This window comes from Saccopteryx leptura, chromosome 9, assembly GCF_036850995.1.
Source record: "Saccopteryx leptura isolate mSacLep1 chromosome 9, mSacLep1_pri_phased_curated, whole genome shotgun sequence".
Lineage (NCBI taxonomy): Eukaryota > Metazoa > Chordata > Mammalia > Chiroptera > Emballonuridae > Saccopteryx > Saccopteryx leptura.
The window spans coordinates 9823159-9846969 of record NC_089511.1 but is presented as its reverse complement, the minus strand read 5'-3'; the positions used below and the strand labels follow the sequence as shown (position 1 = coordinate 9846969).

General features: G+C 51.6%; 1 protein-coding gene across 3 annotated transcripts in view; it reads right to left on the bottom strand.

The window, feature by feature from the left end:
• NLRC5 (NLR family CARD domain containing 5) overlaps nucleotides 1-21968 on the bottom strand; it is a 92555-nt gene extending 70587 nt beyond the window's left edge. For all 3 annotated transcript variants that reach the window (XM_066348510.1, XM_066348511.1, XM_066348512.1), the window contains exon 1: nucleotides 21926-21968. The gene's annotated coding sequence lies outside the window, so the exon portion shown is untranslated. The remainder of the gene's footprint in view (nucleotides 1-21925) is intronic.
• Nucleotides 21969-23811: the final 1843 nt, after the last annotated feature.

Sequence of the window (23811 nt, the reverse complement as noted above, 5' to 3'; positions counted from 1 at the left end):
GACCCACAGGTTGAGAACCGCTGGTATAGAGCAAGCTACATTTGTGTAAGACAAAAATAAATGTGTACGTTTCTCAATACATGACTATTTCTGAGTAAAACACATTAAAGTAATTGCCCCCAGGGAGGCGAAGCTTTAGAATTTCTTATTGTCTGCATGTATTACCTGATCAAAAGTAATTTTTAAAAATTGCATAGATCTATGATCTTGACTTGACTGGTGGTCACTCGTCTCCTGCGTTCATGTTTATGTGGCTTGGGGTACCCATCAAGGAATGAGAGAGGCATCTTGTTAGGGGCTTCTACCCCTTCTCTACCCTTGGCTAGCAGTTTTTTGATTTGCATATTAATTTGGAGGTTCCTGGGACTCAAATGTATACATTTTTAGAGAAAACAAGAGTGCAGAGCTGCTGCTAGAGGAACAAAGAAAATAAAACCTAATACACTCTCAAGCCGTCATATTTGTTTGCATTTCAGCACAGGGTCTCCTGGCCTTCAGTCCAAAGTGCTGTTGTGACCTACAGGAATCACTGGTGCACCCCTGGGTGATGAAACGCGGGCTCTGAGAGAGGCAGGGACATGCCCTGGGCCACACAGCCACACAGCCAATGCCCTGAGGGAACCCAGGAGTGCAGATTGGCAGTCGGGTGGTCGGCCACTCCAAGTCCAGACTGCTAGGGGGGAGAGGGCAGGGGGTGGGACCAGAGGCCTCGCTGGGGTGCTGATCTCACCAGGGGCTCCGCATGGGAGCTTCACTCCACCCTGGCTGCAATCCGACAGCAGCTGACCCCTTCCATCGCCCTCATCACTGTGCTCTGGGGGACCCCTTCCTGCCACCCTAGAAGTACTGGCTGGCGTCGAGGTTAGAGGAAGGAGCCGAGAACTCAGGCCAGTTCCCTCGTGCAGCCCCAATGCCTTTGCCCTAGCTGTTCCCTTTGTCTGGAGGGCCCGCACCTCCAGTCCACACACATGCACACGTGTACCCGTGCACACCTGCACGTATGCAGCCCACGCACAGGCATGCACACATACATGCACGTATTCGAGCGCACACATGTGCACGTGCACACACTCGTCTGGGCTCTGGTCTCGCCTCATTGCTTTCTAAACCTCCTCTTAGCTTCTTCCCAACACCTCCAAGGCCAAGTCCCACACGGTCATGTGACTTCCACAAAGCAGGTGTCCCAGAAAGACTCAAAAGAGGCATAAACAAATGGTCCTTACCACTGACCCCTGGTCCCCCACAGGCCTCATACACCCATGACAACACTCACGGCCCTCCCTCTGGTCCTCTTTCAACACGGACCACCTTGCACATTCGTCTTCCTCTGCCTCAAACGCCCTTCCCTTTTCCCCCCCTTGCAAACTCCTCCATCTCCTTCCACAGCCAGCTCCACGGCCCTTCTCAGGGAAGTCTTCCCGCTGCCTTCCCAACCAAGCCCGGGTGCCCCTGGCTGCACGCCTCAGGGGTCGCTCCTTTCCCTTCCACTGCGGGGCTCACCATGGCTGCATGGACGTTTCCTCTCTGCAGGGAGCCCCCCGCCGGGGTGGGGGCAGGCTGGGCACACCGCGGGGGCAGGCGGTGCCTGTCTGATTCTGGATAAGAACAAACACCTCGCACCAGGGCCCTGGGCTGGAATCTCTTCCGGTTACCTGCAGTGGCACTTTGATCACGTTACTTCATCTCTCGGAACCCCAGTGTCCCCATGTGTAGAATGGGGATGCTCTAGGTCAGGCTTCCAGAGGCAGAGCCCAGGGCAGGTGTGCCTATAAAGTTACTTATTGAGGGCTAAGAGGGCAGGGCGGGGAGGAAGGAGAAGCCAAGCAAGGATGTGGTTTCAGGGTCAGTCTAGCTCCCGCCTGACCCCTGGCCAACTCTGGAGTGTGAACCGAAGAACTTTCCACCAAAGGGTTTCTAGATGCCCCCTCCTCAGGGTCCCGGTTCCCTAAAGCCAGTCCTGGCCTGGCTGGGACAGCAGGTGCCTGGTAGTGACAATTCTCTCTCTCTCTCTCTCTCTCTCTCTCTCTCTCTCTCTCTCTCTCAATAGTTTGTCCTGCCAAGCAGCAAGGGAACTGAGCGGTTACACCCCGTATCTGCCAGTCACTGGCTTTGAGTGTTGCCCAGTGGGGCGGGGAGGGAGGTGGTACAGCCCAGGCCAGGGGAAGTTACTGTCAGGCAAGGGCAGTCCTTTGGGGGGAAATACAGCCCTCATCACCCACACCCACAGTAGATGGGGTGGAGGAGGGGTGCGGCAGAGGCGAGAGGGCGTGAGCTCCCAGTGTCTGCTGGGCAGGTAATAATAATCTCCAGCCGGCGGGGTTGTTGGGAGGCAAACATCCCCAATGGCACGGGCACTTGAGAAAAGCCCAGAACTTGTTAGCTATTATAACCAGGGGCGTTACTGTTTCCAAAGTAGCCCCAGCCCCTAGCACGGGGTACCAGGAAGGAAGGAAGGGAGGGAGGCATGGAGGGAAGGATATGACTGAGTCACAGGCTCTGGCCACTGTTCCTTTGGCTCTTTCCTCTTCCTGACTGTCCACGTTGGGAGAAGGGGAGCCCCGTGAGGCTGTGCGGTAAGGAGAGACGGGTGCTAACGACCCCCGGGCTTGTTGGGACCTGCCTCCTCATGTCTACCTGGGACCCACCCGCTGCCCTGCCCGTCCTGAGTAAGGGTCTAGGGGGGCCAGGCTGAGCAGGAGGGCCTGTGGGAGGCCAGGAGCCCTGTTCCCACGGCAGAACCCAAATCCTGCCCCTGGCTCCTAGGCGAGCGTGACAGAAGCGAGGACAGAGGAGGGTGACGGCGGACGGGCCCTGGAGAGAGAGGGGCAGCAGTGAGGAGGCAGCGAGCGCTAACCTCAGGGTCGGGGCGGAGGACGGGCCCTGGAGAGAGAGGGACAGAAGCGAGGACAGAAGAGGGTGACGGTGGACGGGCCCTGGAGAGAGAGGGACAGCAGTGAGGAGGCAGCGAGCGCTAACCTCAGGGTCTGACAGCGGATGGGCACTGGAGAAAGAGGGACAGCAGTGAGGAGGCAGTGAGCGCTAACCTCAGGGTCTGACGGAGGACAGGCACTGGAGAGAGAGGGACAGCAGTGAGGAGGCAGCGAGCGCTAACCTCAGGGTCTGACGGAGGACGGGCCCTGGAGAGAGAGGGACAGCAGTGAGGAGGCAGTGAGAGCTAACCTCAGGGTCTGACGGAGGACGGGCCCTGGAGAGAGAGGGACAGCAGTGAGGAGGCAGCGAGCTAACCTCAGGGTCTGACGGAGGACGGGCACTGGAGAGAGAGGGACAGCAGTGAGGAGGCAGCGAGCGCTAACCTCAGGGTCTGACGGAGGACGGGCCCTGGAGAGAGAGGGGACAGCAGTGAGGAGGCAGTGAGCGCTAACCTCAGGGTCTGACGGAGGACGGGCCCTGGAGAGAGAGGGGACAGCAGTGAGGAGGCAGCGAGCTAACCTCAGGGTCTGACAGAGGACGGGCACTGGAGAGAGAGGGACAGCAGTGAGGAGGCAGCGAGCGCTAACCTCAGGGTCTGACGGAGGACGGGCCCTGGAGAGAGAGGGACAGCAGTGAGGAGGCAGTGAGCGCTAACCTCAGGGTCTGACGGAGGACAGGCACTGGAGAGAGAGGGACAGCAGTGAGGAGGCAGCGAGCGCTAACCTCAGGGTCTGACGGAGGACGGGCCCTGGAGAGAGAGGGACAGCAGTGAGGAGGCAGTGAGCGCTAACCTCAGGGTCTGACGGAGGACGGGCACTGGAGAGAGAGGGACAGCAGTGAGGAGGCAGTGAGCGCTAACCTCAGGGTCTGACGGAGGACGGGCACTGGAGAGAGAGGGACAGCAGTGAGGAGGCAGTGAGCGCTAACCTCAGGGTCTGACGGAGGACGGGCACTGGAGAGAGAGGGACAGCAGTGAGGAGGCAGCGAGCGCTAACCTCAGGGTCTGACGGAGGACAGGCACTGGAGAGAGAGGGACAGCAGTGAGGAGGCAGCGAGCGCTAACCTCAGGGTCTGACGGAGGACGGGCCCTGGAGAGAGATGGACAGCAGTGAGGAGGCAGCGAGCTAACCTCAGGGTCTGACGGAGGACGGGCACTGGAGAGAGAGGGACAGCAGTGAGGAGGCAGTGCGCTAACCTCAGGGTCTGACGGAGGACGGGCACTGGAGAGAGAGGGACAGCAGTGAGGAGGCAGCGAGCTAACCTCAGGGTCTGACGGAGGACGGGCCCTGGAGAGAGAGGGGCAGCAGTGAGGAGGCAGTGCGCTAACCTCAGGGTCTGACGGAGGACGGGCCCTGGAGAGAGAGGGACAGCAGTGAGGAGGCAGCGAGCTAACCTCAGGGTCTGACGGAGGACGGGCCCTGGAGAGAGAGGGACAGCAGTGAGGAGGCAGCGAGCTAACCTCAGGGTCTGACGGAGGACGGGCACTGGAGAGAGAGGGACAGCAGTGAGGAGGCAGCGAGCTAACCTCAGGGTCTGACGGAGGACGGGCACTGGAGAGAGAGGGACAGCAGTGAGGAGGCAGCGAGCGCTAACCTCAGGGTCTGACGGAGGACGGGCCCTGGAGAGAGAGGGGACAGCAGTGAGGAGGCAGTGAGCGCTAACCTCAGGGTCTGACGGAGGACGGGCCCTGGAGAGAGAGGGGACAGCAGTGAGGAGGCAGCGAGCTAACCTCAGGGTCTGACAGAGGACGGGCACTGGAGAGAGAGGGACAGCAGTGAGGAGGCAGCGAGCGCTAACCTCAGGGTCTGACGGAGGACGGGCACTGGAGAGAGAGGGACAGCAGTGAGGAGGCAGTGAGCGCTAACCTCAGGGTCTGATGGAGGACAGGCACTGGAGAGAGAGGGGCAGCAGTGAGGAGGCAGCGAGCTAACCTCAGGGTCTGACGGAGGACGGGCACTGGAGAGAGAGGGACAGCAGTGAGGAGGCAGTGAGCGCTAACCTCAGGGTCTGACGGAGGACGGGCCCTGGAGAGAGAGGGACAGCAGTGAGGAGGCAGCGAGCTAACCTCAGGGTCTGACGGAGGACGGGCACTGGAGAGAGAGGGACAGCAGTGAGGAGGCAGCGAGCTAACCTCAGGGTCTGACGGAGGACGGGCACTGGAGAGAGAGGGACAGCAGTGAGGAGGCAGCGAGCTAACCTCAGGGTCTGATGGAGGACGGGCACTGGAGAGAGAGGGACAGAAGCGAGGACAGAAGAGGGTGACGGAGGACGGGCACTGGAGAGAGAGGGACAGCAGTGAGGAGGCAGTGAGCGCTAACCTCAGGGTCTGACGGAGGACGGGCACTGGAGAGAGAGGGGCAGCAGTGAGGAGGCAGTGAGCGCTAACCTCAGGGTCTGACGGAGGACGGGCACTGGAGAGAGAGGGGCAGCAGTGAGGAGGCAGCGAGCGGTAACCTCAGGGTCGGGGCGGAGGATGGGCCCTGGAGAGAGAGGGGCAGCAGTGAGGAGGCAGCGAGCGCTAACCTCAGGGTCGGGACGGATGTGGTTGGTTGGTGGGGATGATAAGAAAGTCACCCCAGGTCATGACAGCCACAATAGACATTTGGACAGAAATAGTTCCATAAAGGAAAAAGTGTTAGCGAGGTTGGTTTCTCAGGACCGAGGGGGGACCTGGGGTGGCCCTGAGCTCACAGAGGCCCTGAGGTCCTCCCGGAAGCCTCGGCACCGAGCGCTGTGCCGACAACAGAGACGCCAGGGCCTCCGCTTTCCCCGGGGGTCACCAATGGCAGCGTCAGGCTTTGCGGGGCACCTCAGTCTAGATGCAAATGGGAACAGCGAATCCTGGACGAATCCTGACTGTGGGGTCCATGCCAGGCCCACTTTATAGATGGGGACACTGAGGCCCTGAGAGCGGAAGGCCTTGCTGGCCTTCTCAGCAAATAAGAGGAAAGGGCAGAGCCAGACTGACCCAGCCGATGCAGACCCACCCACCCCAGAAATCACCCTCCCTTCACGGTGCCCCAAGGGGCGCACCTTCAGGGAGATGGCAGCAGCCACGGCCTCCCTCGCCCACAGAAGCTGACGGAGCAGGCGCGAGGGGCCACCGCACATTTCCAAGGCGGGTGATGGCGTAAGGGAGACGGTTCCTTTGAACACCATCATCTTTATTGTCCCTCAGGATGACAGCGTCCTGCGGGACTTGAACGCATGGTTGATGCAGAAGCCGAGGCTCCCGCAGCCAGGGGACCCGCCCAGGTCACCAGCTAGCGTCGCAGAGCCGGGAGCTGAACACCAGGGGACCCGCCCAAGTCACCAGCTAGCGTCGCAGAGCCGGGAGCTGAACAGACGTCTCCTCACCTCGACCCTGTCCCAGGGTGGAAGGCACTCTGGAGAGAGGCCGCCGGCCCTCAGGCCTGTGTCTGGGGGGTCCTTGTTCCAGAGCCAACAAGGCAGGTGGCCAGGTAGTGGCCTTGCCTCTGCCACTCGGCAGGGGCGGTTGGGCCCGGCACCCACAGGAAGTGACTGGTGGGGCGACATGATAAGGCTCCCACCCAGCCCAGCGCAGTCCTGGGCCTCCAGAGGTCTCTCCCTGGAAACTGCCTGGACAGTGGTCCCCAAACTCATCTGCACATTAGAATCTTCTTGGGAGGAGGGTGGTCTTCAAAAACTTCCAGTGGGCCACGCCTCGGACCCATTACAGCGCACCCTCTGAGCGTGGAACACACGCGTCAGTACTTGTGGGAGCTTCCCAGGTGGCTCTGAGGCAACGACAATCTTGCAAGGCCATGACACCCACCCGTCCACTCCCTGCGGGGAGAGGCTGGCTCTCTGCTCCCTCGCACCTGGTATCCTGCCTCTCGGGCAAACCAGAGCCAAGTGATTCCTGCTCTCGGAGAGAGAGGCTGGGGACAGGAAGGTCCCCGTCGTGGCCGTATTTAGATGAGCCTGTGATGGTGTCTCCCGAGGACTAACACTCATCCTTTCCCCCTCGCTGAGTTTGAAGTCCACCTCCGCCTCTGGCCTGTTCCTTGGCACCCTAGCCCCATCTCTGTGGCTCTGCCAACTCCTCGAACAAAGGTCCAGGCCCAGCACACCCACAGCCAACAGACAATGAAGCTAAAGGTGGGAAATCCCCTCTCTCTGTCTCCCACGCAGCTGACGGGGATCCCGGAGGCTTCTCCTGCCGGTTTTGAAGTTCAGGGGGGCAGGTAGGGGAAGAAGGCTCGAGATGTAAAGGAGAGAAGTTGGGTCCTGAAGTTCAGATTCACAGCCTGGAGTTTGGACTGCCCACTCTGAAGGGACAAACAGCGATCAGAATAGGGCTTGGCAGTGATCTCTAAAACTTCAAGTACACCCACTCGTTGACTCCACACACCGCTAGATAGAAAGCCATAGGGAGAGCCACACGGGGCTCGGGATCAGGAGATCCTGTCGCAGCGTTTGATCAACCCAGATGCCAGTAAAGTCTGGCGTAACCACACCACTGGGCGATGGGCATGAGGTCACTGACGGTGTTGGTACGGCTGGCTCCTCAAGATGTTGTTAGTGAAAAGGCAAACACGCCGTCTAATGATATGCACCAGATGATATCATTTGTCTTAGAAATACACGCACGCAAAAACCCAACACCATGTTTCTTCTCACAGGCCCGTACTAACATATAGCTTAGAGGGGAAGAGCGTGAATTTTGGAGCGAGGCTGTCTAGGTTTGGGACTAACTTTTCCACCGATGGCAGGCTGTGTGGCATCAGGTCAGTCACACAGCCTCTCTGGGCCTCAATATTCTCATATGTAACATGAGGATAGTAACAGCACTGACCTCACAAGGTTGTCGTGGGGTGTCTGTGACTTACTACATGTAACATGCTCAAAATAGGGCCTGGCGGTTAGTAAGCCCAATATAAGTATTATGTTCGTTATGTGAAGGCTTAAAGTTCTGGAAGGTGACACACCGAACTGGTTGCCACAGGCTGGGAAGGACAGGCCCAGGGCGGGGAGCCATGAGTGATGGGGATTTTGACCTGATGTATAAGGTGCTTAGCTTTTTGCAAGGAGGATTTAGTCATGGATTTCTTCTGTGGTTTAAAAGGAATATATATATATATTTTTTTTTTCTGAAGTTGGAAACGGGGAGGCAGTCAGACAGACTCCCTCATGTGCCTGACCGGGATCCACCCAGCATGCCCACCAGGGGGCGATGCTCTGCCCATCTGGGCCATTGCTGTGTTGCAACCAGGGCCATTCTAGTGCCTGAGGCAGAGGCCATAGAGCCATCCTCAGCGCCTGGGCCAACTTTGCTCCAGTGGAGCCTTAGCTGCGGGAGGGGAAGAGAGAGACAGAGAGAAAGGAGAGGGGGAGGGGTGGAGAAGCAGATTGGCGCTTCTCCTGTGTGCCCTGGCCAGGAATTGAACCCGGGACTCCTGCACGCCAGGCCGATGCTCTACCACTGAGCCAACCAGCCAGGGCCAAAAGGAATATTTTTTTTAAGTGAAAGAAGACAGAAGATCAGTGGCCAGAAGGCTGGGCCCTCTGAAGCTTAGACGAGGGATTTTGATTTTGTGTCTGGAGGGGGTCACCTGAACCTCTCCTCCCATGCCAGCCGCAGTGCCCAGACACATGAAATGCGGACAGAAGAAAGGCTTAGGGAGGAGGGGCCGGGGGTCTGGTAGGTCGGAGCCTCGGCTCTGAGCCCCACTGCCCCAAACTGACTTGCTGGGTGACACCAGGCAAGTCCCTGGCCTCTCTGAGTCATGGTTCACTTGTATGTCAAGCAAGCCTATCTCACAGGGGTCTGAGGAGCTGATAAATGAGCCCTGGGGGTCAGGAGGCTTGGGTACAAATCCCGGTTCAACATTCAATGCTGTGCAACCTAGAGCAAGTTTCTTAACTTCTCTTTACCACAGTCTCCTCATTTGCAAATGGCAGTGGCGGTTTTGCATCCATTTCACAGGGTCCCTGTGGGAATTGGAGACGTTAATACATTCAGAGTACACAGCACCATGCAGGGACGTGGCTGGTTTGCAGTGGGTGCTGGTGAGTCCTCACATGTCGCATTATTAGCACGGGCCAGGCGTCATGCAGCAGCATTCCACCTGCATTTCCTCGGTGGAGCCCCAATAACCTTCCTTCCTTCCTTCCTTCCTTCCTTCCTTCCTTCCTTCCTTCCTTCCTTCCCTCCCTCCTTCCTTCCTGCCTTTCTTTCTTTCTTTCGTGAGAAGAGGGGAGGCAGAGACAGACTCCCGCATGCTCCCCAACAGTGATCCACCGAGCAAGCCCATTAGGGGGCGATGCTCTGCCCATCTGGGTTGTTGCTTCATTGCTCAGCAACAGAATTCTTAGTGTCTGAGGCAGAGGTAATGGAGCCATTCTCAGCACCTGGGGCCAACTCTCTCCAATGGAGACATGGTTGCAGGAGAGGGAGGGGGAGAGAGAGAGAGAGAGAAGCGACTGGGAATCTAAACCGGGACATCCTCATGCCAGGCTGATGGTCTACCACTGAGCCAACCCGCCAGGGCCCCCAATGACCTTTCAAGGCAGATGCTTCCCCTATTTTACAGAAGAATCAATGAACTCTGAGAAGTCAAGAAGTAAAGCATAGATTTACAACCTAGGCTGAATCCAGAGGCTCTATTCTAATCGAAGCTCTGCACGACTGTCAACAAATGGTCTTCCTTCCAAAGTAAATGATGGTCTCCATAGACCTGCCTTATCATGTTTCTGCTTATAAAACATCCCCTTGGCTCACCTGGAAAGTTCTGAACATTGCAGAAATGCATGACATGAAGTTTTCCCACAATCTCTCACCCTTTAGAGAGAGGTGTATAATTTCCAAGATTTCTTACCCATATCTGAGCATATTTTTGCCTTCTCTGAGAATCAGAATATCATTTTCTAGAAGCCATTTCACTTTTAATTGTTATCTTCTAAGGTATCACTCACCATGACAGGCGGGTAACTCCAAAGAGAAACCCAAGGGAAACAAAAGCTGAGCGGGAACTGGGCATTGTTGCCTGTGCAGGACTCCCACCAGAGGCCTGGCCAGAGACCAAGAGTGTGGGAGGCAGTATAGACGTTAACAGTTTCTCCTTGACTAGCCAGGAACGATTACACAGAACGGAAAAGGGGACAGTGCACAGACTCCATGGTTCAATGTCAGTGAGCGTTCTGTCCACAAGACTCCCGAGAAACACACGAAACAGCAAGCTGTTTCTCTCGTCTAACAAGATGCCGTCATGGAACCCCAATGCCTCAGAGTACCAGTTCCCCAGGGTTTGAATGTTCCCTCCATTTCCCCATGAGGGGCAGAAGGAATGGCCAGGGCGAGGGGCTGATGGGGGTTTGGGGTGTGGTGCTGGGACAGGCTCCATCTCTTCCCCCAGGAGACGGATGATGGGGAATCGGGGTGCTTCCCAGTTGCCCACAGCCTCTCCACCTGGACAGTCTTCTAAGAGGTTTATTTAACAACACAGTCTCAAACTGTTTAAAAATAAATGTCCAGGAGAGGATTCTGGGAAGACGGAGGAGTAGAAAGTATCAGCAATCTACCTCCCCGCCTTAGACAATAATGTCATTGGCAGAATCTCTCTGGCATAACTTGTTTTAGAACTCCAGTCTGCTGAAGGCTTGCAACTTCCAGGGGAAGACTTGGACTGTAAACTGAGATTAATTTCAGCCATTTCAATTCTTAGTACAGAGGCAGTTACCCATCCCCCACCCCTGAGCCACGTGGCAGGCAGCTGTGCAAGTGTCCTCAGAGCGGCTTGCACAAAGGATCCTGGCCTCTGAGCGGTGGAGACTTGTGCTCTGATTGCTGCTTGCTGCTTGCTGCTTCTGATCTTGGAGGTGAAGACAAAGACTCAGGATGTTATTGTTTTTGCTCCTCCCTGTGTTGTGGTAAGCCCCGCCCCCTCCAGCTAAGGTAATTTTCAGAAAATTTAAAGGGCCTGCCCTCTTCTTCATTTTTTACTTTTTCCCTTTCAGGAGCCAGATATGAAAGATTATGACACTCAAAACCAACTACACATCCGGGGAAAATTAGCACGTGACTGCACGTACCCAGGGAAAGGCTCGGAAAAGACATAAGAAGTCATTCAATTTATGTGAGCTCCAGCAGACATGTTCAGAGTGTGTCTCCCAACAACCGCAGCATACACATTCTTCTCAAGTGCATCTGGGACATTTTCTAAGACAGACCAAATGTTAGGCCACAAAGTAAGTCTCAGTAGATTTTTAAAAGACTGATATCATACAGAGTATCTTCTCTGGCCACAATGGGATAAAGTTAGAAATCAGTGTCATAAAGAAAACTGGAAAATTCACAGGATTGTAGAAATTAAAGAACACACTTTTAAACAACCAATAGATCAAAGAGAAAATCACAAGAAAAGTTAGAAAATACTTCGAAATGAATGAAAACAGAAAAAAAATTGTACCCAAACTTACAGCACACAATGAAAGCAATGCTGAAGGAAAGATATATACCATATCTATAAATGTTTACATTAAAATAAACAAATAACACTCTAACATGAAAACTTAAGGAACTTTAGAAAAGAAGAACAAACTAAACCCAAAGCTAACAGAAGGAAACGAAATAAAGATTGGAGATAAATGAAATGGAGAATATAAAAAATAGAGAAAAATCAATGAACCCAGAAGTTGGTTCTTCAAAACATCAACAAAACCGACAAATCTTTAGCTAGATGAACGAAGAGAAAAGAGAGAAAACTTAAATTACTAAAATCAAAAATGAAAGTGGGGACATTACTATTGACTCAACAGAAATAAAAAGGATTACAAGAGTACAATGAACAACTGTTAAGCCAAGAACTCGAATAACCTAGAGATGAAATGGACCAAACCCTAGCAACACAAAACCTACCAACAGTAGATCACAAAGAAGCAAATCTCAATAGCCCCTTAACTAGTTAAGGAGATGAATCAGCAATGTAAAAAACTCCCAACAAAGAAAAGCCCAACACCTGATGGATTCACTGGTAAATTCTACCAAGCACTTAACACAGAACTAATACCAATCCTTCTAAATTTTTTTCCAAAATGGAAGAGGAGGAACACTTCTTAACTCACTCTAGGAGGCCAGCATTACCCTATCCCAAAGCCAAAGACACTACAAGAAAAGAAAACTACAGACCAATATCCTTTATGATCGTTGATGAAAAAATCCTCAACAAAATATTAGTAAAATGAAACCAGCAGCCTATTACAAAAATTATATACCATCACCAAGTGGGATTTGTTCCTGGAATGCAAAGATGGTTCAACATGAAAGCTGGTCAATGTAATATATCACATCAATAAAGCGGAGGGAAAATACTACATGATCATCTCAACTGATGCAGAAACAATTGATAGATCTGACAAGTCAACATATAATATAAATACTTTGGTTATAAAAAACATTCAACAAACTAGAAATAGAAGTGAACTACTTCCACATAAGAAAAGCCTTATATGGAAAACCCACAGCAAACAAACTCAATGGAGAAAGACTGAAAGTTTCCCCCAAAGATTGGTCACAGGCAGGGATGCCTGCTTTCACCACTGCTACTCAACACAGTACTGGAAGTTCTAGCCAGAATCCGTAGGCAAGAAAAAGAAATAAAAGACATCCAAATTGGAAAGAGAAAAGTCAAATTATCTATTTGCAGATTATATGAAACCCTAAAAATGACACACACAAAAATTGTGAACTGAACTGATAAATGAATTCACCAAAGTAACAGGATACTCATTCAAAAGAGTGTGGTATTGGCATAAAAGCATAAAAACAGATCTATAGATCAATGGAATAGAACAGAGAGCCCAGAAATAAACCCTCACATATATAGTCAAATGATTTTTGGAAGGGTGTCAAGACCATTCCATGGGAAAAGGACAGTCTTTTTAACAAATGGTATTGGGACAACTGGATGTCCATGTGCAAAAGAATAAAGTTGGACCCTAGTACCATACACAAAAAATAACTCAAAATGGATCAAGAACCTAACTGTAATACACAAATCAATAAAACTCTTAGATGCAAACACAGAAGGAAGCTCATAACACTGGATCTGGCAACGATTTCTTAGAGATGATACCAAGGCACAGACAACAACAAAAATAGGCTAATCAGACTTCACAAAAGCTTAAAAATTTGTACATCCAAAGACATTATTTACAGAGTAAAAAGGCAACCCACAGAATGGGAGGAAATATTTCATAACTGAGAAGGGATTAGCATGCAGAATATATAGAGAACTCCTAATAGTCAACAATAAAGATACAATCAGTCCAATTCAAAAATGGGCAAAGGACCTCAACAGACATTTCTCCAAAGAAGGTATATGAATGGTCAATAAATACAAAGAAAGATGCTCAACGTCACTAATTAGAAAAATATGAATCAAAACTACAATGAGGTTTCAGCTTACACTCATTAGCATGGCTTCTATTAATCCCAGAAAACAATTGTTGGTGAGGGTGTGGAGAAATTGAAACCCTTGTGCACTGCTGATGGGAATGTAAAATGCTACAGCTGCTATGAAAAACAGTACGGAGTTTCCTCAGATAATTAAAAATAGAATTACGATATGACCCAGCAATTCTGCTGCTGGGTAAATGCCCCCAAAGAACTGAAAGCAGGCCCTGGCCGGTTGGCTCAGCGGTAGAGCATCGGCCTGGCGTGCAGAGGTCCCAGATTCGATTCCCGGCCAGGGCACACAGGAGAAGCACCCATCTGCTTCTCCACCCCTCCCCCTCTCCTTCCTCTCTGTCTCTCTCTTCCCCTCCCGCAGCCGAGGCTCCATTGGAGCAAAGATGGCCCGGGCGCTGGGGATGGCTCCTTGGCCTCTGCCCCAGGTGCTAGAGTGGCTCTGGTCATGACAGAGCGACGCCCCTGAGGGGCAGAGCATCGCCCCCTGGTGGGCAGAGCGTTGCCCCCTGGTGGGTGTGCCGGGTGGATCCCGGTCGGGCGCATGTGGGAGTCTGTCTGACTGTCTATCCCCGTTTCCAGCTTCAGAAAAATACAAAAAACAAAAACAAAACTGAAAGCAGGGTCTTGAAGAGATCATGCATGCTTACAGCAGCATTGTTCACAACAGGTAAAGCATGGAAGCCAGGCCAGAGTGCATCAATAACAATGGACAAAGCAAAGTGTGATATTACACACCATGGACTGTTACCCAGCCTTTAAAGGGAAGAAAAGTCCACATGATCAGCGGTGGCACTGTGAATAGAGCATTGAGCTGGGATGCTGAGGCCCCGGTTTGAAACACTGAGGTTGTTGGCTTTAGCGTGGGCTCGTTTGGCTTGAGTGCAGGGTCACCAGCTTGAGAATGAGATCACAGATGTGACCCCATGGTCATTGGCTTGAGCCCAAAGGTCGCTGACTTGAAGCCCAAGGTCGCTGGCTTGAGCAAGAGGTCACTGGTTCAGCTGGAGCCCCCAGGCCAAGGCACATATGAAAAGCAATCGATGAACAACTAAAGGACTGCAACTATGAGTTGATGCTTCTCATCTCTCTCTCCCTTCCTGTCTCTCTCTCTCTCTCAAAAATGAAAAAAAAAAAAAAAAAAAAGAAAATTCTACATATGCTACAACATGGATGAACCTTGAAGACATTATGCTAAATAAAATAAGCCAGTCACAAGAAGACAAATAATGTATGGTTGTGCTTATATGAGGAACTTATTAGCATAGTCAAATTCATAGAAACAGGAAGTAGAGTGGTGGTTACCAGGGTCTGAGAGAGCGGGAAACGGGGAATGATTAATTAATGGGCATAGAGTTTCAGTTTTACAAGATGAAGAGTTATGGGGCTGGATGGTGGTGATGGCTTCACAGCATGTGGACATACTTAATACCACTGATTTATACACTTAAAAATGGTCAGGATGTACACTTTATGATATGTGTATTTTACAATAAAAGAATAAAAATAACATCCATCATCCATCTATCCCTTTAGAAATCCACTTGGAGAAACTAGCCGAAGGGAAGAATCCAGAATGCAAGCAAGCCAAGTGCTAGCTACTAGGTTGGTCACCACATTGGTCTGGGGACAGCCCTCCCCTCAGGAGAGGGGGTGGGAGGTGGCAATGGTGCCCTCTCCTCTGACAGGTCCAGCCCTTCTCAGCGCACGGAAAAGACTCACTCACAGGAAGCGCTGTGAGCACAGCTGACCCTAAGCAACTGGTCCTCACCTTCCTCCCCTCCGGCCTCCCTCCCTCCCCCACTCCTCTCCTCCTCCCTTCCTTCCACTCTTCCCCCCTCTCCTCTTTTTTCCCTCCATTGCCTCTGTCCGGTTCCTTCTCTTCCAGACACCATCACGGTTCAGGGCTGCCCCGCCCCACACCCCTCCATTGTCCCGAGTGCCCCTTTCAGAGAAGACCACGCCTGACCTCTCCTTTCCTCACTGTAGGCACCGCCGCCTGCTGTCCTTGTTAATCAGCTGTGCCTATGAGCCTATCAGCTCCTCAGGGCGGGGACCTTGCTGGGTGCCCAGCTACAGCCAGCGCCTGTCACAGGGCCTGACATTTTGTAGAAACTGAGCAGAGGTGCGGAGCAGGATAATGGTGGCCGGGCAGAGCCCGGCCAGAGTCTGTGTCATCAGTACCCACTTCACACAGAGAAGGGGGCATCCCCAGACCAAAAATGCCCCCTGGCCATCCTCCCCCCAAGAAGTTTCTGGGGGTCTTCTCTTTCTGTGGCCTCTTTCTCCACTTCTCTTTCGCCTCCCTTCCTTTTAGGAGCAAATATGGCCCCGCCACCCCGGGGCACACGCTCAGTGCAGAGTCTGCCCTTTCCTGGACAGGGCACGTCCTGGACCCCGCTGACCACTTTGCACCCAGGCCACACCCACCCCGATCCTATCAAGGTATTTTCCAAAAAATACTTCCTTCCCTGAGAGGAATTTCCGTGGCAGGGAAGTAAAATGTCATATCTTATTTTTTATATAAAATAGCAAACAGTCCATGCAGGTATAGTAGGGAAAAACAAGACCCTATCTAAATATTTGGCAAAGATGGAGGTGGTTCAGCCAATTCTACAGACAACAACGCAGACACTTCCAATGGCAATTTACTTATAACACAGACAAAGAGCTAAGTTCCTTAATAGTACGGTGTTTTCACAACTCAGTTGGAAAAAGACCAACAACCCAATGGAAAAGTGGGCAAAGGATATGAACAGTTTATGGAAAAGGAACTACAAATAACTCTTTCATATTTTAAAAGGTGCTCCAACATCATTTATGATAAGAGAAACGGGGGAAGAAAGGGTATCATTATTCATTGCCCAGTCTGAAAATATGGAAGAGTTTGATAACACAAAAGGTTTGTTGAGAAGGGTGCGGGAGTAAAAATGACTACGACGCGTAAGGAAACCCATTTGCTATATTTATCAAAGTTCAAAGTACATATTCCCCTTGATCTTGTAAATCTACTCCTTTATATTTTCCTTAAAGACTTATTCTCACATATGTAAAAAAAATAATGCTTGGACAAGGGTATTCTTTACAGCACTGTTTAAAATAGAAAGAGGCAGGAAACAACCTAAATATACAACAATAATTAAGTAAATTAAGGACCAATCTTACAGTGAAATACTATGTTGCTATTAAAAAGAAAAAGAGGCTGACCTGTGGTGGCACAATTCATAAAGCGTCGACCTAGAATACTGAGGTTGCCAGTTCGAATCCCCAGGCTCGCCCAGTCAAGGCACATATGAAAGAGAAGTAACTACTATAAGTGGAGACCTTCTGCTTCTCCCCTCCTTCGCTCTCTCTCTCTCTCCTCTCTCTAAAGTCAATAAGATCTTTAAAATATTTTTATAATCACTATTTGTGCACATGAAACTACTAGTGTATATCAACGGTAATTGAGAAGTATTTTTCAATTACAGCTTGATATACTTAAAGGCTATAGAAATGTTCACCAAACCCTATGTACTCTGGTTGATCAATGTCATCCCATTAAATTTAATTTCAAAATTAAAAAAAAATTTTAAAAAAGAAAAAAGGCTGATTTTATTTTGATGTGGAGAGAGTTCCAAATTTCATCAAATTTTAAAAAAGGATAAAAACAGTATACAGGGGGTGCTTGGGTTAGAACAGTTTTGACATATGACATTTCAAGTTTACGGTGCTCACGCCCATGAAAACTTATATTGAGACGTGAGTGTTTCGGCTTACGCTGTTAGCATCATACTTTTTTTTTTAGCATCATACTTATTTTACACTCACTTTTGTCATTTTTTCTGTTACTACAGTACAGTGTATGGTACAATATATTTATATCCTTTTCTTTTTTCTGTGGCTTAGTTGTGTTTTTATGTTCTAATCTAAAGTATGATTTTACAACTGTTAGGACAGGTAAGTAAGTGACTTAGGCTAGGGTGTGTTTCAACTTACACCAAATTTCGGGTTACATCACTGTCATAGGAACAGAACTGTGTCGTAACCCAGGGACCCCTGGTTTACAATCTACTACCATTTGTGAGAACAGGGGATTGTGCCAACTTTACTCAGCTCTCCAGGACCCAGGAGACCACGTGGCTTACACACTTGTGCTTATTTTCTGGGTAACGAATCCCACACATAACCCAGTACTGGCCTGCCTCGCCACTCCCGCCTGCCTCGCCACTCCCGCCTGCCTCTGAGAGCGGTGGATGGCAGAGACACGTTCTCCAGGGTGGTCTGAGGGACCCGAGAGGCACCCACAGCCCAACTGACCCATTCTTCAGCTGTTTTTTCTTCTCAAAGCGTCTGGGTGGGTGTTTTCCTTTGTAGAAAAAAAAAGACCCACATACTAAATCTGACACGCTTAGGGGAGGCCCACATGGTGGGCTTTACAAACTCAAAGGCCAGAAGTAACCGCATAGAATGGTCTGAACATAAAAATTCCGAACTGAGAGTCAGTTGTCACATCCTAGGCCTGTCTGCTTCCTTGACAAAGTTCAATTGTTACCTTAAGTCTATTGTCCTTTTTTTTTTTTTTTTTTTTTTTTAAAGATTTTTTTTTTTTTACTTTATTTATTTATTTATTTTTAGAGAGGAGAGAGACAGAGAGGGAGAGAGAGGAGAGAGAGACAGAGAGAGAGAAGGGGGGAGGAGCTGGAAGCATCAACTCCCATATGTGCCTTGACCAGGCAAGCCCAGGGTTTTGAACCGGCGACCTCAGCATTTCCAGGTCGACTCTTTATCCACTGCGCCACCACAGGTCAGGCCCTATTGTCCTTTTTTTCATTGTCCTTCTGCATCTAAGACAACATACCTTTGAAATGTCAGAGTCACGCCCTTCTCCAGATGCCTCAGGGCACATGGCCCGGAGCAGGGGACCCCAGAAGCCCTTACTGTTACCCTGCTCCCCGGAATACCATCCGTAAGTGCTGTACTTGTCAACTGTTAACTCTGTAAAAGAAGTATGTGTCTGTTCTACTCTTTATCCAGTCCCAGGGATCTCCCCCTCTACTCTCTCCCGGCTCCTCCCTCCACCACCAATGGGTTTCCCGTAATCCTCCTGACGTCCCCTCCTCCGGTTCCAGCATATAAAATAAGCTGCAAAACCGCCACTCTCCGGAGCATTTCCTCAGTTTGTTGAGATTTTTTGCTCCTGGCAACTGTTGTCAGTCTGGCTCAAATAAACTCATAAAAACTCATACAGGTCTGGACGTTTCTTACGTCAACACCTTGCACGCCGATTTCAGCCAAGATCAACTTTGGACTTCTAGCCAACACTCAAAATAGAAATCAGGTAAAGGCCATCCTCCGGACACCTACAAGAAGATTTTACAAGGTGTCTGCTCTCGTGTGAATTTGCTTGGTCAGTAGGACAACTCTGTGCAGAAGGCAGGGGAGAGATTCTGGGAGGGTGTCCTAGCTTTGTGACAGCCGTAACAAAAGAACCTGGGTGGATGAAAATGACAGAAATTTCTTCGCTCAGGTCTTGGCGGCCAGAAACCTGAAATCGGGGTCCCTGTTCCCTCTGACTACCAGCAGAGAACCCTCCCTTGCGTCTTCCAGCTTCTGGGGGTGCCAGCAATGCTTGGAGTTCCTTGGTTTATAGACACATTTTTCCCAGTCCCTGCCCCTACTGTCACATGACATACTCCCTGTGTGTCTCTATCTTTATAGTCATCTCTTCTCTTTTAAGGACTCCGGCCAGACTGAATTAAGGGCCCATCTATCTACGCCAGCCATGATCTCGTCTTAATTCAGTACATCGGCTCCAACCCTATTTCCAAATAAAGTCACAGTCTGAGGTTCCGGGGTGTTAGGGCTTTAACACACCTTCTCGGGGACACAATTTTAATCCACAACAGAAGGGGAAAACATACTAAGAAGTTTTGCTGAATTCTCCTCAGAGGTGAGGGGGGATGTGTGTCGGGGTGTGAGGAGACTGACTTGGTCCTGCACATACATAGCCAGTTCTCTCTGCACCTGGCGGGAGAACAGGCTCAGCAGATTGTGAAACTTACGAAGAACTTTCCCTTTTGCTTGTCTGCCTTCAACAAAGAGCCACTGTGCTCTCATGCTACTTAAGGTTGACCATACACTGCGTGTACACCTCATCCTGATCTCATCCAACCCATGAAACATGCTTTGAAGGACATATTATCATCCCCATTTCACAGATGAGAAAGTGAGGTTCTAAGAGATGAACTACAGGCATACCCTGTCTTAATGTGCTTCATTTTTTTTTTTTTATCGCGTGTCATCAACATTGACACCCTCCACCAGCAAAAAGATTACGACTTCCTGAGGGCTCACATGATGGTTAGCAATTTTAGCAATCAACTATTTTTTTAATTAAGGTATGTACATTGTTTCTTAAGACATAATACTATTGCGCCTGACCTATAGTGGTGCAGAGGATAAAGCGCTAACCTGGAACACGGAGGTTTCCAATTCAAAACCATGGGCTTGCCTGGTCAAGGCACCTACGAGAAACAATCAGTGAACAACTAAAGGGAAGCAACTTTGAGTTGATACTTCTCTCCCCCCTCCCCCCTCTCTAAAAAATCAATAAATAAAATATTTTTTAAAAAGACAATAGTATTGCACATTTAATAGACTACGGTAGAGTAAATAAAACTTTTATATGCACTGGGAAAACACAAAAAAAATGCACATGACTTGCTTTACTGAGACATTTACTTTATTGCCGTGGTCCAGAACCAGACCACAATATCTCTGAGGCATGCCTGGGATTAGTCCGTGGTCACCTAGCAAATACAAAGGGACAAGAGCCCCGGTCTATCTGCCTACCATGCCAGGTGCAAATCAAGCTTGTGCCATGTTTGGTGATGGGGCGGGTGGGCATAATCACTGACCAGGGGCACTGTAGTCCAGGAAGGGTTGGGGAAGGCAGGTTGGATGGGGGACCTGGGTGGACCTTGCTGTCATCAGCTTTACCTCCCTTCTGTTCCCCAGCGGGAGACCAAGCCCAGTGCTTTTCTGGGCTGACTGCTTCTCAGAGAGAAGGGATGAGGTTCTAGGTAGTGGTGTGGGGTATACACCATCTCTTGCTATACCCAGGTTTTTGAGACTGAAAACTACTGGTTTTCAAACAGCTTTTTAAGACTATAGAGCCCCCAACCATTCAAAGGGAAACATAAGAACCCCAACTTTTTATTTATTTCTTTTGGGGCAAGAAGAGAGAGAGAGAGAGACAGGAACACTGAGCTGCTCCTGTACGTGCCCTGACCCAGGGATCAAACAGGCAGCCTCCATGTTCCGGAACGACACCGCAGCTGGCTGAGCTATCTGCCAGGGCTTAATTGATTGAATGATTTTTAGACAGAGAGAGGAAGGGAGAGAGAGGGGAGGGGGAAGGGAAGCATTCCTTTGTTGTTCCACTCAGTTCTGCATTCATTGGTGACTTCTCATGTGTGCCCTGACCATGGATCGAACCTGAAACCTTGTTGTTTGGGACGATGCTCTCAACCGACTGAGCTAACCGGCCAGGGCAAGAATCCCAACTTCCAAAATGGGTGCAGATGCTGCTCAAGGTAGGGGACCTCTCCCGCACCTCCCTAAATGGCCACCCCAGCAAATTCCAGGACCTGCCTTCCTCAAAGAGAAAACTGGCTAAACACGAAACAAAAATGCAAAAAGCGAGTTACAAAATGATGCCCACACATTCACCTACGACTTATGAGGTTCGGGTGTTTAGAAATAGCCTGGAGAGTTGGACTTTAAGGAATTATTGTTAGAATGTTTTAAAGTATGCTGATGGCGCTGTAGTTTTGTTTCTAAAAAGACTCCTTATCCTTCAGCACCTTCTGAAATATTTTGGTTGAGAGGCTGTGATGTCTGTCTGCCATCTGTTTAGAAGTGAAACACGGTGGTCCTGGCTTGGTGACCGTTGAAGAGTCCTGGGGATTAGCGTGTGGTTTCCTTCCACTTTTACATATGTTTGGAATTATCCATAATAAATAAAAGCCTTTTGGGGTTAAAAAAAGAGTCTGCATTGTGCATAATGAGCAGTGAGACTTCTGCAATTCTTTAAAAAGCAATTAAAAGTTGAAGCTCCAGGAGGTGACAGGAGCTTTGGAGGCTAGGGAGGCATGGAGGGAGGAGAGTGGGGAGGGGAGTGCAGCCGGGGCTTGCCGGCCCTCAACCCAGGTGCCCTCAACCGCTGTCCTCTGCGGCTGGCAACTCATCCCCCAAACACCGCAGGATAGCAGGCTGCGCGCTGCCCCGGCCACAGGTGCCCCATCTGCCCACCCGATCATTAGTCCCGTCCACCCCGCCATCCACCGGTCATCCCCCCTGGTCATCCACCAGCCATCCCCCCACCCCATGGCCCCGGGACCACTCCAGAGACCCCGGGCATCCCCTCCTCCCCCTGGAGAGGAGACCCCGGGCATCCCCTCCTCCCCCTGGTCTCCCCTTCTCCCCTCTGTTTGGTTTTGGGCATTCGCACCCTGCCTCTTCCCGAGCCGCTCATCCCCGCAGCCCCGCAGCCCCGCAGTCCCCGGCGCGCTGGGCACTTACCCACTGCGCTCTTCACACCGCCGCGCTCTGCACGAAACTGAAAGTAGGCGCCGCTACTGCCCAGCCGGTGCTCAGCGCTCAGCGCTGGGCGCTGTCTGCCGTTGCTGGGAAATCACGTGGATTCTAGGTGCCAGTTCGGGCGCGGGCAGGCGCGGGCTGGGCCGGTGCCAGAGCCTCGTAGCCTCCCGGTGTCTGGCAACTTTTGCAGGACCCAGACACAGACCGAAAGGACGCGGTGGCGGTGCGCAGGCCCCTTGCATGGATGCGAAACTGAGGCAATGGGGTAAGGGGTCGGCTCCCCCGGGCGCGCATGCGGGAGGGCTCAGCGCGCCGAGGGAGGACCCGGGTCTGAGTTAACTCTCCCTGCCTCCTTGGAGACTAAGAGCGATGGGACGGGATGGGAAAGTGGAAACTCTGGCTGTGCAGGAGGAGGAGACCCAGGGGTCCTGTGTCCTGTCCTGAGGTGCTCTCTGGAGGGGACAATCATGGGTCTCATTAACTGAGCCCTTGCCCTCTGACAGGGACTAAATAGTATCTACCCATTGGTCTCATCTAATCCTCAAAATAACCCTAAGCATGCAGGTACAAGTATTACCCCATTTTGCAGATGAGCAAACAGGCTCCCTGAGGAGGAGAGAGGTGAAGGAACTTGACCAAGTCACACAAGGGACACAGGCAGAGATGAGGAAGAGCTGGGACCAAGGGGACTGGAAGGGAAAGAAAGGAGGTGTGAGGCCACCCCCCAGGAGGGGGGTGTCAGTAAATCCTGAGCGGCCACCAGTCCAAATACCCTTTCAAAGCTTTACAACAACCTCCCCGGCTGTTTGCGTCTGTATTAGGACAGGGGCTCCCCTCCTCCTGCAGAGGACATGTGCATCCCGGGGACCAGTCTGCCTGTCAGGGGGGCCTTCCGTCACCTCCCTGTGACATCCCGAAGTGGAGCGGCTTCCACACCCAGATCACTGCCGCCCCCCTGCCTCCCAGGCCAGTGTGTGTGGGTGTGAGTACCCAGATCACTGCCGCCCCCCTGCCTCCCAGGCCAGGTGTGTGTGGGTGTGAGTACCCAGATCACTGCCGTCCCCCTGCCTCCCAGGCCAGGTGTGTGTGGGTGTGAGTACCCAGATCACTGCCGCCCCCCTGCCTCCCAGGCCAGGTGTGTGTGGGTGTGAGTACCCAGATCACTGCCGCCCCCCTGCCTCCCAGGCCAGGTGTGTGTGGGTGTGAGTACCCAGATCACTGCCGCCCCCCTGCCTCCCAGGCCAGGTGTGTGTGGGTGTGAGTACCCAGATCACTGCCGCCCCCCTGCCTCCCAGGCCAGTGTGTGTGGGTGTGAGTACCCAGATCACTGCCGCCCCCCTGCCTCCCAGGCCAGTGTGTGTGGGTGTGAGTTCCAGGTAGCGGCCATGAGCACAGCCCTCAGCGTCAGACACCCTGGCCTCAAGCACTGCTCTCCAACATCCTAGACAGATGTCCGCACTTCTCCGAGCCTCCGGTTTGCCGTTGTAGGAAAACAAACCCTCCCTGCAGAGAGCTGGTGAGAATCTGAAGACCTAAGCTGGGGGCTGAGGCAGCCTGTACCTGAAGCCCCTGAGCTGACCTTATATTTTGGTCCCCGTCTGAAGGTCCCCCCTCATGGGGTGCAAACTGTTTCCTTCCTAGAACCAGTGTGGATACCCAGAAATGGGTGACAGAAAGGACGGGGAAGGGCGTGGATTTTGCAGCTGAGTGTCCGTGCGTCATTTCCAGCTCCACCACCATTGCTAGCTGCGTGACCTCAGACCAACGCCCTGACTGCCCCTCCCCGGGGGTGCTAAGTGGGATGTTCCCAGTTTCCCCAGGCCCCTGCAGGACATGGCGGGGAGTGGATGAGAAGGTGAATGTGGGCT